Source organism: Sycon ciliatum, chromosome 11, assembly GCF_964019385.1.
Source record: "Sycon ciliatum chromosome 11, ocSycCili1.1, whole genome shotgun sequence".
Taxonomy (NCBI): Eukaryota; Metazoa; Porifera; class Calcarea; order Leucosolenida; family Sycettidae; genus Sycon; species Sycon ciliatum.
Window position 1 is genome coordinate 28,906,013 of NC_088653.1, and position 6,453 is coordinate 28,912,465.

A 6,453-nucleotide genomic window follows, 5' to 3' on the forward strand; every position below is an offset into this window, starting at 1 on the left:
AGCTTGCGCAATGGCTTTATATTTTTGGAATGGTCACTCGACATACTCATCACAAATTTTCTATTGCAATTGCATGCAAGTAGAATATGTTTTTACATTCAACATTTCTGAGACTTTTGAATAATTGAGTTTTCAATCATTCATTCTTCATTTCTTCATGTTCACTGCCTCGCTTACCTTCTGATCTGAAGAACGCGATCGAGGTGACCGATGGTTACTGCCTCGTATAGCGGGTGTCGTGCTGTTGCTGTATATCCGTCCTGCCCGCGTCGATGCAGATCACAAACAATTTGAAATCACATGAATTGTACTTACCGTCGTGCGTGCGGTAATAGGAACGTTGTGCAGATTGGATCGTCGCAATTTATCTATATATTTTATTTATCCCATGGTACGAAACGATTTGGGCCATTTCAGCCAATCAGCGACCGTTCTGAGCGGGGGAATATTTTTATTTTTATTTTATTTTATTTTTTATTTTTACTATGTTCACATAACCAGCTCGAAAAGAATAAGGAAAGACAATGGTACGGAGACTAGGACAAACTGACAAGTAATGAACAGGCGCTGTGCCTAGACGCATCAGTGATGGTGGGGCATTGATGACTCTGCCGACCTGAGGTCTCGGCGTCACGACCAAAAACACGCACCAAAACAAGGAAAAAAGAAGATAGAGCTGTACAGGTCAGAAAGATGCGAAAAACCCAAGTCTTAACACGAGTGAGTGTGGGGAGAAACTATCATAGCATCATACTATTCATAGGGAATCGACTGCCCAGAGCCAGTTTGTGCTGCGAAGATGGCGATAAACGTTCGTTTTGAATGATTGCATTCTCTTGCTCTGGGGAGGCTGGGACAGGAGAGCGGCAGAGAGGGAGTTCCAATTGCTGATGCTGCAGTGTGGGAACGAGCGCTTCAGCGCCAGCGGGGCAGATGCAGGCAGCTGGTGTTGGAGCTGGTGGTCATGGCCACTGACACTACCGTGCTCGCTGCGGGTTCTGGGGTTGGCAGAGGTGATATGGCGCGGTGGCAACACAGAGAGCAGCTGCGGTGGACCAGGCAAGTAGTGCAGCTTGTACAGGCAGGCAAGCGAGGCAACAGTATGGCGGATGGCCAAGCTGGGTAGGTGTGCCCCAGGGTCGATAGCATGGAGTGCCCGGCGCTGAACATTGTTCAGACGCTGGAGGTGACTCTGCGCAGCTCCCATCCATACAAGAGGCGCATACTCCATGACTGGTCGGACGAACGCCTTAATATAAAGCGATATTCCCCGCTGGGGTCAATAATATTCCCCGCTCGGGTCACGAATATTCCCCGGGTCACGCCAGAGAGTAAATAAGGGAGATTTTAGTGCTGGTCACCCTCTATTTGGGACAGTACATGGGATAAGTATGGATTATCCCATGAGTACGAGGGATAATCCACCAAATATTTTCACGAGTACGTCAGCACGAGGGAAAATATAAGGGACACGGTATACACAGAGTACGAATAGTATAATCCATATATCCCATGTATTGTCCCAAATAGAGCATGACTAGCACTAAAATCTCCCTTAGTGGCGTGATGGGGTATATTATTGACCCCGGCGGGCCGCTGGGTATCATATATATCGCTCTATGATACTCCCGCTCAGAACGGTCGCTGATTGGCTGAAATGGCCCAAATTGTTTCGTGTCATGGGGTAAATGGATTATACCATTCGTAGATGTACTCTGTGTATACCGCGTCCCTTATATTTTCCCTCCTGCTGACACACTCGTGAAAATTTCCGGCCGTATACCCCTCGTACTCATGGGATAATCCGTACATGTCTGGTCATCCTGTACCACACAAAAAATTCCAACCAGACTCATTAAATGTTTGGCCTCGGGCATCGGCCACGTTGATCGATTGTCCACTGCTTTTAGCTTTACGCCCATGTTTCTGTAGCTGTGCTGGAACTGCTTTATTTCGCCGCCACTATTTACCATTATCCATGTTCTCCCCTCCTTCACCCTATACCCCCCTACACAGTGGGTCCATTGTTATCAGGCATCTGCCTGTTTTGGTTTCGCCACTAGTATAAATAAAAGAATTCTTCTATATACTATTGAACTTTCCTTGAAGAATGATAGATCAAAAAAGAAGAAAAAAAAGAAAAAAAGAAAAAAAGGTAGTCAGAATGAGATTCGAGTACACAACCATGGTCCCAGCAGTTTATGTGGATGTCGCTCATACATGTACCGTAAAGTACCGCCAGAGCGCCCCACCATCTCGTCCTTTCGTGGCCGCCTTGTGGAGGTGGATTCCTGTCTGTAGGTCATACGACACGGACCTTGTACAAACATTGCACATTGTGCGGTCAATCCGTACCCAGTTTACCTTCAAGCGCGACATAAAAGCATACCAAGTGTGACCTAAGTACACGAAGGTTCTCACATCGTACAAACTTAGTAGCATCCTGCCATACGATTTTCTTCCCTTGGCTGTAAAATCAAGGTGGGGCGCTCTCGCGAGACGGGGCGCTCTGGCGGTACTTTACGGTACATGTAGATGTGGGATTTCGCCCAATGATGGGTTGTTGATTCGACGCTTCAGACAATCCCAGGACGGATACCCTGATATGCCGTCAATCCTTTTTCTGCACCTTGTCCTCACCCACTTACTGAGGTGCGGTGAGCCCGTAAGTGGGATCATTTTCAAGTCCGCCCATAGTAAGAAATGTTGTATGTCGAAAAGAATTATACGAGAGGAAAGCTAGAATAATTCTACACCTCATGGACCTTTCGATTACGGACATAGATGAAAAACTAATTGACTTATCCCAATCGAAAGATTCCGAATGCGAAAACCAAAAAAGACACGTCATGCCGCAAGCAACTTTTTGGTTTTGGCGCCCACCGTTTTCACCGTGTTCTCCAAGGTTGTCACCTACATTCAGGATGACCTTTAACCTCATAAATCTATTGACATTATAACTGAATACATAGAGGATTAGTCACTCATTCAACTGTAGTCTCTTTATCAACCAGTTTGAGTAGCTCCAGATGTAGCACACCAATCCGTTGGTTGACAGCTGACACGCCGTTTATCCCGCCGGTTGATGAGGAGGACCTGCCCTCACACCAACCCCAGCAGCCATTATACTGGAATGTATTCCTTTCATTCCGTGTGTCATCAGAGCGGCAGATTGAGATCAGGAAAATACAGTGCTTCACACCGGGGCACGAGTTGGAGGATATTCTTGACGATGGATTGGCTAGTCGTCGAGATATGACACCAAGCGCCATTGGGGAGTTTCTGATTCGAATCAGTAACGGCAAGTTTGGTGCTGGCCAATGTCCGATTCTCCTACCACAAGATGTTGATGTAACCGACTTCGGTGATCTCAGCGAAGCCGATGATTCTGTGCTATTGCATCTCATGCTGGAACCCAAGGAGAATTACGTCCGGGCCACCCAGTATGTTGATGAGAGAATTACGACACGCATCCAGAACGTATTTCAAGAAACAGAAGAAATCGACGTGCCTGAATTTATGAGAATCATCAACATGATCAACGTCTGCATCTGCATTCGTTTGTCGGATATAAAACTCGTGGAGTCGTCCCGATGAAACTGGAGGCCGTGCCCACAAGCATCACGAAGGTCAACGTCGAGATGAACACCATCAATATGGCCGCAGACGGCACCTGCACAGTGCGTGATCGCAGCTTTCGTGACGAGTCTAAGACCAAACACACGCGTCATGAGGCCGACTATGATGATTTGAACCCTATCGTCACCATTGCAATGGAGAAGAGGAAGGTAGTGTGCATGTAACATTTTTAGGTCAGAGTAACTCTGCTTACGTATCTGGAACCATTAGGGGCATTAGTGTATATCAGAGCGTCCAATAACTCCACCTCGTACTGTGTGTCACGGAAGAGGTCATGGGTTAATCCATCCTCACACGTACATTGTATTCGAAGAGTAAACTTTGTAGCCTCTCATCTGATACCAGCTTGATGAAATCATGATGATGTCAACAAGAACTAAATTTTCACTGGTTAAAGGGATAGACACTGAATTTTATAAAGTAAATACTACCTACGGCAACAAGAACATAATTTTCAATGGTTTGAGGGATAGACACTGAATTTTATAAAGTAAAATACTACCTTCCTCCTCCTCTCCATTGCGATCTTCAGTGTTCGTTCCATTATGATTATTCTTTGTAATATGTATCGTATCTATCAAGAATTGACCTTTGTGACGTGTGCAAGCATGCCCTTTTTCGAAAAAATTGCATGGGGAGGTGGAACGGGAGGAGGGGTGGGGTGGGTCACGGAAAAAACACCTACATCTTCATTATTATGTTTATGATCCCCATATCCAGTATTCTACTTGGTCCGACTTATTAAAATGTGCGCTTCACTTCAAAACTCAAGCATAATTATGTACAAAGGAGCACCTGTACTAAAAAATCAACCAAGAGACGGTAGATAGGTAACTACTGTGTCGTTTCTTGGTCTGACCTTCTAGTTGTCATCGCTGCTGGTGTCCCAGGGCGCATCTGCAAGTGCGTCCCCTGCAAAACGTCGACATTTTTTCATCTCCTCCCAGCTACGCTGCGCTTCCTTGATTTTTACACTCCATAGACACGATTTAGACGATCGGCTTCGCCTTCTCCTCGTGCAGTACGACTGCCCGAATGGTGGCTGTAGGTGTTTTCGCCTGACGCTCCCACGACACCTTCAATTCAAATGAGGCGACACCACCACGCATAAAAAATCACTTCTAATCACCGCGTACTGAATCAGATCTGTGTCGACATGATTGTCTATCCATGCATGCTCTTCCCTGTTTAGTAACTTACTTTTACGAATCCACTGGCCTCGGAGCCGGAGACGGGAGATCTTGTGACGGAGCTTTAGCATAACTAAGCTTGATGTAGCGATGACGCATCGCGATCGCGGCTCCGAGAACTCCGCACCATTCACGCACCGTATCCGCAGAACAGGGAGTTCACCCTTCCTGCGCTTCAGTTTTCCAGCCAGGTTTTCGCCTCTGAAAGGCGACCTTAGTTTTAGGGGTGGCGCGTACTAAATCAGATCTGTGTCGACATAGCACATGTCTAACCATGCGTGCTCTTCCCTGTTTAGTATCTAATTACTTTTACGAATCCACTGGCCCCGGAGCCGGAGACGGGAGATCTTGTGACGGAGCTTTCCCGTATGTCACGTGATTGTCGCATTGGAGTTGACCAATGACAGATCAAACAGCGCGGGCTGGAAAGCGCGGTCCTGCCTGCTCAAAGGTGATGGAACTGGATCCACTGCCCGTTGTCAAGTGACGACGGGCAGGAACGGATTCCACTGCCCGTCGTCAAGTGACGACGGGCAGGAACGGATTCCACTGCCCGTCGTCAAGTGACGACGGGCAGGAACGGATTCCACTGCCCGTCGTCACTTGACGACGGGCAGGAACGGATCCCACTGCCCGGCATGCCCGTTGTCACTGGACTGACTCTCTACTTCATGGTTTTTCATTGGTTACTAATAAAATAAAGAAAGCAGAAGAAGAGCGACTGTTTGCAACCACAACTGTCATCATGGCGCTCCAACATTTGATCTGGAACTGGGAGAAAAGAAGCCCCTTTGTTGAACGATATTGGTGATGTGAATGAGCTCCTCCGAAAGGTTGAGGTTGAGACTGAAACTTTTATTGCGGAGTCGCTCGCGAAGGAGATCTTGGACGAGCCGGATGAGCCTCAACCAAAGCGCGCAATGCTCAGCAACCTGCAGGATCCGCGCAATTTGCCGAGGTTTCCGATCAAGACGTGGGAAAAATCCGTAGGAACAGAACAGCCAGAATGCCCGATGCCCAGTCAATGGCACCGCGAGAAAAAAAGCACTATGGACTACTACAAAAAAACTGTACCAGAAAACAATCACAAAACACAATGCAGGTGTGTCTGTACTGTCATGTATCTCTTTATTTGGCTTGGCCGCTTGGGTGCACACGGGAAACACGTTCCAGTCACTCATACTCGGCCAGTACCGCTGTTCATCCAGCCCTTGCCGCTATCGCGGCGCGGGCTGGATTCCGCGGTACTGCCCTCCTACTCGTGCAGGAACCTGTACTTACTAGCATAAGCTTGATGTAGCGATGACGCATCGCGATCGCGGCTCCGAGAACTCCACACCATTCACACACCGTATCCGCAGAACATTAGGGCTTGAAGGTGCTACGTCACAGCATAGCAACAATTTCAAAAATTCAAAAACTGGATCCACTTGGATCCAGTTTTTGTATGGATCCAAGCACATTTCAAGCGGTCTTACCCACAGCATGGTGATGTAGCCAGTGAAACTGACCGATTTGGCTACTGGGGGCGGGGTTACAACTGGTGGCGAAATAAAAGTCACACCTGCATGCGACATGAGTGGGTTGCTATGCACCCACATACTTAGGCAATAGCAAAGTCACA